Source organism: Vidua macroura, chromosome 3 (genome assembly GCF_024509145.1).
Source record: "Vidua macroura isolate BioBank_ID:100142 chromosome 3, ASM2450914v1, whole genome shotgun sequence".
Classification (NCBI taxonomy): Eukaryota; Metazoa; Chordata; class Aves; order Passeriformes; family Viduidae; genus Vidua; species Vidua macroura.
Window position 1 is genome coordinate 37,643,318 of NC_071573.1, and position 10,188 is coordinate 37,653,505.

General features: G+C 35.6%; 1 long non-coding RNA gene across 2 annotated transcripts in view; it reads right to left on the reverse strand.

The window, feature by feature from the left end:
- Positions 1-8,835, reverse strand: part of LOC128805739 (uncharacterized) — a 176,407-nt gene extending 167,572 nt beyond the window's left edge. For both annotated transcript variants that reach the window (XR_008436542.1, XR_008436543.1), the window contains exon 1: positions 8,764-8,835. This is a non-coding gene — a long non-coding RNA (uncharacterized LOC128805739). The remainder of the gene's footprint in view (positions 1-8,763) is intronic.
- Between the last annotated feature and the right edge of the window lie 1,353 nt (positions 8,836-10,188).

Genomic DNA, 10,188 nt, shown 5'->3' on the forward strand with positions numbered 1-10,188 from the left:
AGCTGCTTCTATTTCTGCAAACCTTCTGTTTGCAGCCGGTGACCAGGATTGCACATGATATTTAAAATGCAGAGAACAACCAATTTAATGACATTCAAGATTTTTTCATATTATTCTTCCTTCCTGTACCAAAATTTTCTACTATAGCTGCATGCCAAATAGAGGAGTTTATTGCAGTCTTGACAATGCTCTCTAGGTCCTTTTCCTTTGATACAATTAATTTAGAACTTGCTAAGGTGTAAAAATAGATTTAAAAAACCCCAACCTTGTAAATTACATTAATTTGTATATATCAACATGGAACTTAATCTGCTATCAGATTGATCATTCACCTAACTTATTTATTTTCTTCTGAAGTTTCTTATTACCCTCTCCAGATTTGATTAACCTGAATAATTTTGTGTCACCTGCAAATTTCATCACCTCAATGCTCATCCTTTTTTCCAGTTCATTAAAAAAATATATTAAACTATACCAATTCTGCTGCAGAATATCACGGACTTGATGTCAAATTCTACTATGGTGAAAACTAAGAATTCATTCTTTTCTCTTTTTTATAGCTCCTACTTGGATTAATCCATGAAAAAAATTAAGTGAAATATTTTTTGACTGATACAGGAAGTTTGTTGGACATGAAATTTCTGGTTCTGTTTCCAGCTTTCTGACTGCTTAATATCCTCAAATCTCCTGAAGGTTCAAAGGTTAGACTTAAATGAACAAACAGTTTACCTTTATCCATATTTTTATGATATATTCAATGAGTTCTAATAGATAAATGGGGACAAGGATACCCTAATATACATGGAAAGCCAGAAAGGCAATTTTTATTTACTAGATCAGGTTAATTTAGACATAGAGCTCTTTGAGCTAAATATGAAGAATGGAAATATTTTTACACAAAGGAGTCCTTTTATAAGGAATCTCTACCTCATTGCTGGATTATCTGCTGCATACAAAATACTGATGGAAAAATTCTTATGAAAGGGTGGCACACACCATTTTTTTGTGGTTTTAAATTCCTTGAAAATGTGTATTGCATTGTTCAATGGTTTCAAGATATGTACACTGGTTTTTTTTGTTTTTTTTTTTTTCTTTTGTTGTTGTTATCTGATGATTTAAAATCATTTGTTCATATGAGGAAAGGCTGAGAGAGCTGGGGCTGCAGCCAGGAGAAGAGAAGGCTGATGGGGGAATCTCAATGTGCATCAATATGTGAGGAGAGGGAGTGAAGAAGTAAGGAGCCAGACTCCTCTTGGTAGTGCCATTGACAGCACAAAAGATAACGGAGAAAAATTAGAAACCGTAAACACAAGAAAACTCTTTTCCTGTGAGGATGGTGAAACACTGGAATGGGCTGCCCAAAGAGGCTTTAGAGGCCCTTTGTGGAGATGAACTTGATGGAAACAGTCCTGGACAAGCAGCTCCTGCTGATTCTGCTGGAGCCAGGGCATTGGACTAGATTGTTCAAGAGGTCCTTTCTAACCTGAACAATTCTGTGTGAATGCATATGGAATATTTAATTACCATTATTTGAAATAACTTAATAGACAGTCTAAACACAGGAATTAATTAACAAATCAAACAGAATCCAAAACCAGACAAACCAAACAACAGATGGGACTGGCTGAATCTTTGGTGAAGCTTTGAATTTTCAAACCACTGAACTAACTCCATTTGAAGACAGTCTTTCAAAACCTCTGAGATGCTTTGATATATTTATAAAATGTATACCGAGTGCCTCTTCTTTGTGCATAGATTTAGTCCAGTTATATATGTCTAGTGATAAATGTAAACTGTCAGAATTTCAAAACATCATCAACTGGATGCACTTCCTGAAAAAGTGAGAGAAGTGATAAATCCACCGTTGACTGAGCTGACGTGTAACAATTCAGTTCTTTGTCTCAGTGTAGTTAAATCCCCAAGACATGATTTTGTGGGTGAGAATGTGAGAAACGCTTTAATAGGAACTAATGCCTCATTATTTTTTCCAGTAAATTCATAGAATGAAGTACTAATTAAATCATTAAATCCTTGTGCTCTTTTGTATAGCCTACCTTTCTTCATAATACAAATGATGACATTGTTTCAACAATGGGACTTGAAATATATTTTAAGGAATCTTTCTCCCATTGTTGCACATTAGACATGTTCTGTGGTCTGTTAGTGTTTAGAGTATGAAGAAGAGACTTCTCACTTCTTCCAATGCAACAGAAGGGACATCTTGAAATAGAGCACAAGAGAGACAGGAAATGTTTGTGACTTAGAGGAGCATGTGCTACCAGCACCAACTTTAAGAGGCATCAGATATTTCTGGTGATGAAAATCTTTGTCTAAGGTGAAATGGGCTACATTCTGTTTCTTTTATTCGAAAGATGAGATGGATTTGAAAAACCTACCTGGCTCCTTGATGCAAGGACTCGCCACATGAGATAATCTCCAGCACATTACTATTGGCACGCAGATCTTTCACCCTTTTTTCTCCATGCATTACAGAAAATATTAAATCAGTTTGGTGTCCATAAAAACTTTTGATCCTAGGAACAGCCTAGGGTACTATCATTATCTTCAGGAGAACCATTTGTAGATCTTCAGTAGGTAGCACTAATTTAATTTCTTTGCTAGAGAAAAAGTGGCTGATTTTCTAGATCAATATTTGATTGAATATGTTTGAAATGTCAGCAGATAAAGGCCCCTTTTTCTGGCCCAAAGAGTTTTTGAACCACAGAGGTATACTGTTCTAGCTCCCCTGGGATCTGACTGCAAGGAGGTCTCAAAGACCTGTTAGAAACCTTCCCGCTGTTCCTTGTGTTCTTCCAGCAAGACTTTCTAAAGGTTGAGATGAGAAGAAAGAAGATCAAGAACCAGAATGTCTTTATATCCATTTTTTAATCTTTCCTGGTGCTTCTCTTAACTAAAAATAATCGTTTATAACACCAGTTTACAAAAAAACTCCTGTAATAGGATCATGTGAAAGAAAGAAAAAAAATACTGAAGGCCAGGCCTTCAGATTTGCTTTAAGAAGATGCTCCAACAACTTTTGCGAGCCATTGACATTTGAAGGGCTTTTTCTCTTTCATGACACTAATTAAAGCTGAATATCAATGTATCATCATCTTGAAAGTGATCTGTTAAAGAGATTTGCTCAAGGCTGGCAAACCAGGGCAATGGACACATGTTTTAGAACTTCAGAAAAAAAGTTGCCCACTTATGTTAAATAACTAGAGAAAAGCATGAAAGTGAAAAGATATTCTTAAACAATGATAAGAGATGCTGTTGGAAAAGTGGCGTGATGTGAGAGCCTGCGTCCATATATTCCATAGAAATTCATGCCAAATACACGCACACACAGAATTCCCCCGCTCAGCCCCACACTGAACAGAGCTCATGCTCATGCTGTGTAAATGACGAGGATTCTTTAAATCTTCAGGGCCTAGAGGTACATTTCTTAGAAAGAGACAATGAAATATTATGGATGGAAACTTCTCATACACTGAGATAAGAAATGCATCTGAAGAGTAAACCATATTGCCTATCTTGACTACATGTGTAGCTTGATGTTACATGATTAACAGCATATGTGCTTCTGCATAATAAAATCCATTCATCTGAACATTAAAACATTATTCTTCCTGCATAATATATTCCTTAGAGCTTTGATTTTATTTTTAAAATAAGTATGTTTAACTTGCTAATAATGTACATGCACTTTGTTAATATACAAATTAGGAAGAGAACTATATTGAAGATAGTGAAAGCATGTGGTACCGGATCAGTCCTGATGACAGCAGTTCTTACTCATCTGCTGCAGAGTCTAATATCAGTTTTCTGCCAGCTTTATAAATATTATGTCATTTGCAGGGATTCAAAGTCTCTGCTTTAAAAATGGGTTTTCAATTACTCACTATTTGAACAACATTGCATTCTACTTTATTTCACTGTGAAGTAAAACACATTCCTATAAGTCAAAACTGTGTAAGATTCAGCTGTAGTTGGCTTGTTTGTCATTTCAGTGACCCTGGCAAAGACTTTCAGTCTTTTGATTTCTTTTAGAAGCTGCAAAAATGCACCATTTCTGTTAATCGCTTGGGAAATAAAGAAAAAAAAAAATCACTACCACTCTTGTATCTACTCCATAATTCAAAAAGGTCCCCTAGTAACTGCAGTATGTAAATAAATTGTTGGTTGCTCATTACTTCATAAAAAAAAAAATTAGCAGCTTTGCCACCCACTATTTCTGCATCACACCTAAATGAATAGATTATATCAAAAACACCTCATCCACTTGCTGTACCAGGTTCTGCTAACCGAAACTATAAGCCTCCGACAGTGAAGTCAGATACCCAATAGTCTCTGCATGGATCAAAGTAAGCCAAACAAAATCTATGTTTTGTACCTGCTCCCAATACATTTGGGAAGTACTGCTAATGAAAAATGAGGTTGATGTACCTATTGCACACTTTTGGATTATTGTTCACTACCATCAATCTGAAACCTAATGAAACAGAGACCACCTACAGTGGAGGGATATTGTGTCCATCTGACAAACTGCATCCAATTTACGAACTGATGGGATGGCATAAGCTGCCACTGGTCATATGATTTTCAGCTTCTGATTGGTCATACATTAAGCATTAGTAATGGGGCAATGCCATTTCCACTATCATTCTCTGGCAAGAGTGAATGTATTACATAGTGCACCATAATTCTGTGATAATGATAGCATGCAATGTGCTAGTTTCTCCCCACTGCGGACACAAAAATTGTAGGAGACTTGGCTTCTCCAGACTGTCTTTATGGAATTAACAAAGAAATATGCTTGCCATGACATATATTGAACCTTTTCAGTGCCTTTCTGGGTAACTTTATGGGCACATGTGTTATGTATGTCACAACCAAACTCCGCAGGAAGAGATAAAATAGTGCACACATCACACAATGGGTATAAGCAATGGGCAACCCAGGCTCCAACCTGCACAGCACACAGAGGTTTTTTCCAAGAAAAATGCTGACTCTCTAAATGGAAGACGCTTTAGTTTCTGCACCTGTTCTGCTCAGTATCTTGTTAGGCTGCTTCTACTTCTACTATATGTCATACTAATAGGGAGAAGCAAAACAGGGAGAAATTATGATGGATATTAGTTGATCCTCTTGTTATTGCTAGATGTGATTATTGCTTTTTCCTGCTTGGGTTCCCTCAGTGTACTCCTAACAGAGTGCAGCTTATTAAAAAGCTCTGCTGTTTAAGTTTTACTGGCATAATAACCAGCTCTCTCTTTATGGTTGTTCTGAAGTCGATTCAGTAGCCACCTGTCAGTTTGTGAAACAAATGTTAGATTTTCCTAATGACTATTAAGATTTTCCACGGATTTTTCTCCCATTGCATCTCTCTGAACTTGTCCAGCACTGTGTTTGTGCTCATGATTTATGCTTAGCAGGTGTTTGTTTGCTATGGGTTTCTAAATGTTGGCTTCCTACTGTAAGGAAAGAATGAGAAGGTGGGAATGGGTTTATTATATTCGGTATATTGTTCTACAACGACAAAATGGATTTCCAGCTGACACCCTATGTGCTGCCACGAATTAAGCCACAAAACCCTATCTGTATCAGCAATATACCAAGTAATGCAAGGGAATTCACAGTTAAGACTGAAGCTCCATTATTAACTCACTATATTGTGCCTGGATATTGCTGTACATATTGTTTGGTACATACCAGGATCACTGCAATAGGTAAACAAAAGCAGGTGAACTTACAATACAATTCAGTCTTCCCTGTAAGATTCTGTGCATCATTCTTTTAACCAGACCTCTGTCTTTTGCTCAATTTTGGAAAACTGAATTGTATCTTTTGCTGTTTCAGTTTTTCAATTTTAAAATGTCTGTCAATGCTACATGATATCCTTAGTGATCTCTTGTGTAAATGCATTAAATATTTTAAAAATGTTTTAAATTACATTATTCACATAATTATTTAGATCTACAATGCTAAAGACATCATTGCAATTAGCTAGATTAGTGCAACCCAATTTTAAAATGCTTATTCCTTACTTGATACACTGTACAAGCTCTTACCAGAAACATTGCAATGTTTTTTATTAATAGTTTTTGCCCCTAATTCTCACAGCCATTATTCACTTTAGAGAGGATAACTACTGCTGTGAAGCTGTGGACTGTTCAGTGTCATTACCTCCATTGAGATTTTCAACCCTTTACATGTACAAATGCAAGAATCCTATAGAAATCTTACCTTTCCTTGTGCTGTACCTGTAGAAATGGTGGAATCCTGGAGAAATCTTACCTTTCCTTGACCTGCACCTGTACAAGTGGTAGAATCCTGGAGAAAACTTACCTTTTCTTAGTCCACAAAAGCTTCTGAGGCTGTTCCTGTCACCTCTGAGATCATTACCCAAAGCCTCCCAAGTCAGGAAAAAAAAAATTATAGCCTTCACTGGGCTTTGGATTATTCTACATTTTAACACACCTTGCCCAGCTGGGTTCACACATGCAGAGCTCCCCTTTGTCCCCAAAGACATGTCCTGCTCAGCATATGAGTCATCATTTACTTGTGTCCTTCAGGGACTCCATTGCATTTTGGTCACCTTTTTCCCCCCATGTTAGGTCTTGGTTTTTTCCAGTGCTACTGTCTGAGCATGGTTTGGAATTTTCTTTTATTGTTACATTCTCATCTTGTCCCTCATGTTTACCCAAGTAGTCCCTGGCATGATCTGTAGTTGACTCTTAGGGTTGTATAAAATTTTGACCTTTTCCTGGTGACTTATGATGGCATTCCTATGCCATAAAGGTGAAGAAAGTTATTGCTCAGCTTTTTGGAAAAAAATTGAACCAACCCAACAAAAAATATTGCAAAAACCTGTAAGTACTTTAGTACTGTGGGTTGGTATGATTCACCTTAAAATCGTGAATCTAAAGGTAAAAATCAGCATTTCACTTTGAAATTAGAGTCTCCTATAAAGAATGGAATCTTAACAATAAATCAACACACTTCTTGGTGTTTCCAGGATTCTACCCAAAATTTACTTTTAAATCATAAAAACCTTTTATCTGTCTTTTGCATGAATTTATTTACTGGTCTTTATTCAGCTATACAGTGTGTTCAGAAATGTCAATGCACACAATTTTATTTATCATATAACTTTCCTTCGGATCATTAAGATATACACTAGAGCCAAGGTTGGCTGTCATTTACCAACAAAATGTTGTTATTTTTGTTGTTAAGTGTCTGTGTGCTGTTTTGACAATAACTCTTCTGTTTCCTTGCCTCCTCTGCTTAAACTTCATAGCACTTATGAGATAATTTAGAAGATCTTCTGAAGACTGCTGCCTATCAGTGTTTGTTAGATCCAGTTTGTAACTCTTATTTGAGGAAGGTGTCATTTGATTTATTTCTTTATTTGGATATTTACTACTCCATAATAAGAGTACCCAGTCAATGCTCTAGGCTCTACTGATAACCTTTTAAGTATGCACATATATGAATACAATTTCCAGTTGTCACAAGGTCCATCAGAGCCCAACAACAAAATGGATATAACAAAAATAATTTATCCCTACGAAGTGACTGATAGTTCCAGTGACCTCACTGGAACAGGAGCTGTACATCACTACCATAGAACCATTATGACATCATCAATCCCTTCCACCTGTATTCTTATTGGATAGGGACACAAAATGGGCTGAGGGTCATAAAACATGATTTTATAATGTGAGGGAAGGCACCTTGTAACAGTTAAAAGAGAGATGCTTCAAATATCTGTAAGACAACCTAAGAGAAAAAATCTGGATGTGAGAAATCCCAATTACATCACTTTAATCATTAGTCTTTATCAGGTGCATCAGTTTTTATGGATTTTTCCATAATTTTGTTGGTTTTAAAAGGACACAGCCAAAGTTATAATAAGCCTAGTTAGCATTTAAAGAATACTGACATAAACTACCTGCCAGACAGAATCACACACACGTGTGTGCGGTTGTAAAATCTGAGTTCTGATATTGTACCAGTGGAATCCTTTTTATCTCATAAAGTCTGCAACAATGCTCTGAAGCTCTTGAGACAGGGACTTTTTTATATAGTGTTTGAATCACCTTCCTTTTAAATGCTGCTAACTGTGAAATTAATGTTGTCCCTCAAAGTGCATGGGAATAACTGTCAGTAATTGAACACAGTTTGGGGGCTAATTATATAGAAATTGATATTAAAAGAATACTACAGGACTGATTGAGTTTTGCAGTTCATATTTAGTTTTCAAATTACTTGAGTTGAAAGGCTGTGGTAAGAAACAATAAAAATCCATTCAAAACTGCTAAAACAAATTAAGGTTCACTAGTCCTTTGAAAGACAAATGATCCAAGTGAGGTAATGTAGGGAGGACAGTAAAAATGCTCTTGAAATTTGCCATAGATTTAAAATATCAGGTGTTTAAGGATGATGTATGTTGAGCACATGTAATTTCTCCAATTAACTTCTGTTTAAATGGTCGGGGTTCATGTTTTGGGTTGTCTCAAAAAGGGAAGAAATGCCTTTATGTGTATCAGCTAGAATTTTGTTGAGGGTCCATGCAAGTCAGAACGTGCTGAGATGTGAGAGGAGCATAGGCCTCAAGGTCATGACCTTGATCTCTGCTTTTGAATGGGAGCAGGAAATTGGTTTTGGGGAGAACTTTGTCTAATTGAAAACCCACTTGTCCTAATCATAAAGTGTCATAAGTAAATGGGATCTTGACAAAAGTAGAGAATATGAACTTACCTTTGTTCCTCGTGCTGGAAGGAATTTTGCGACCCTGAGAGCAGTTGAAGCACTCCCAAATTTTCCTGGGAGGAGAACTGTAAAACAATAAGAGAAAAGAAAGAGAAATCACATACACTGTTGCATGTCATAAACCCAGAAGATTACAAATCTATCACATATTTCCCTGCGGCCAGAAATTGCCGGGAATTGCTGGGAAGTTAGGGAAAAAAAAAAATCAAAGAAACATTTATCTTTCCCCCCAAATTTACTGGAGCAGTAATATTTCCTTTTTAAAGCAGCAGCATGGAAAGACCACTAAGGGATATTTTAAACATACATGTGACAATGCAGATTGTTTAAGATGTGAATATCCTACTCATGAAACATTCAGAAGTCAGGCCTAAAATAATTTCATTCAGGGTTTGTTTTTTAATTGAGCCTTATAAGTATTGTGAGGAAGATAATATCCTTTTCCGATTTGTCTATTTTACTATAAAAATGTCATTCCTTCTTTATAAAAAAATCTAGAGAAAGTATGTAAGAATAATTGCCAATATTTTTCTCTTAAAATAACTATAAAAACACTATTACAACAAAATTTTAAATAAATACAGTCTAGATAAGTATAAAACAAATATTCTCATAAAATATTTTTTAAAATCTGCTACATTTTGGGTTCCATGGCATTGTTTGGAGGGTGAATATCTTCCAATAAATTTTACAAGATTATTTTATCAAGTAATTTGGATATTACAAAAGCAGTGAATATTTACACTGATAACCAAAAAAAAAATTCTAAAATGAAATAGCAAACTTTGGAAAATAACTGAAATGCATGTCAGTAAAAAATCAGTTTTCCTCAAATAAGACAAAATTCAAGTCTAAATACTTTTTAAAATATTCTGGAATATTTTTAAAATATTCTGGAATATTTTAAAATATTCCAGAATCAAAAGCTATGGAGAAAGACTGCATACCACTTGCAATCTCTAAAGGATCATAAGTAAATGAATTCAGAAATAGTTTGTGATATTAGAAGAAACAATAGTTTTGCAAATTGTGTGAAATGCCACAGTGGTAAATATATGCAGAGAAACTAACAGCTACACAATGCTCAGATACTAAACATGATTCATTAGTGAGCAATTAAAATGTTATGGGGATGAAGCCAAAGAGTTTTCTTGGAGGAGATGCCACTGGCTAAAGTTACAAGCAGTGGAAAAGGAAGTACACTTAGATATAACAGCCCACTGCAAATGCATATGATTAAACAATTTTATCTACCAAAATGGATGTACAAACCACAGTTAATGAGTATGATGGAGGCTTTAATGCATAGGGGTACATTAAATCTACATCACATTTCTATAGGACCCAATGAACTTCCTGAAGCAGCTCTGCCACATAAAACCCAATTAACTCTCGGAGTTTAATACAAACTGA